The following is a 967-nucleotide window of genomic DNA, read 5'->3' on the forward strand; positions in this document are numbered from 1 at the left end:
CTTAGTGGTGAACTTAAGTTGAAATCCACTTGTTAAAAGAGGATTAGAAAAATTAACATAATCAAACTTATTTAAAACACCACAAGTCTAATTATGACTAAAATTTGGCTAAGTTTTCTTAATAACACTAATTTGTCTCCTAAAGGGTCTTCACCCACATAATTTTCAAATTGAAAGGTAAATGACATTTACCTTATTCTTGGGAATAATCAAGACATCAATGTTCACTGAGCATCAGGTTATTCCTAGGATGAATTATTAAGCAACATAATAAAGTTTAAATGGACCCAAGGCCTTTTACCAAACATTAAGAAGGTTGCATGGACCGGCTCCCTACTATTAACATGGTGAATACCTTAGGGGTCTACTGAACTTAATATGTTTTACTTAATAATATTATCCTCAAATTTTAAGGACCCTCAATACACAACATAGAGTTAGGAAGGTTTCCAAAACTTTACTTTTCCAGCTCTATAAACATAAACTTCTCTGACATGCATTTTGAGTTCAAGGTGGTGAAACGAGAAGACTCGCCAGGTACACATTTACAGTTTACATCATTTTACAGTCTTTCTTGTACTTTCTTACTGCACTTTTATTTATGCTTGTATTTACATACCTGCATAGAAAATATAAAATTGCATAAATCACCCCCCACAATATTTCAAAAATATAAGACAACTCAAAACTTAATCACAAACATCACAAAAAATACAACTTCAACTAAATTAAAATGTCTCTATTGGAAGATCGGGAACCCCTCGGAGGAGGTAACCTACGGTTGCTAACGAGGCTTCCCACGGTCTAAATGAAATTATGGAACTCATTAAGTTGAGTTTACTAAATTCATTTGGACGAAGTGATTCCAATAAAAAATAGTGGTGCCGAGATGATGGAACCGTGGGATCTTGACCGGTGTCGCTTTAATCAACTTTAATATGCCCATAATAAAATTTAAAGAACTTTA

Source organism: Phalaenopsis equestris, unplaced genomic scaffold (genome assembly GCF_001263595.1).
Source record: "Phalaenopsis equestris unplaced genomic scaffold, ASM126359v1 Scaffold000087, whole genome shotgun sequence".
NCBI classification, from domain to species: Eukaryota; Viridiplantae; Streptophyta; class Magnoliopsida; order Asparagales; family Orchidaceae; genus Phalaenopsis; species Phalaenopsis equestris.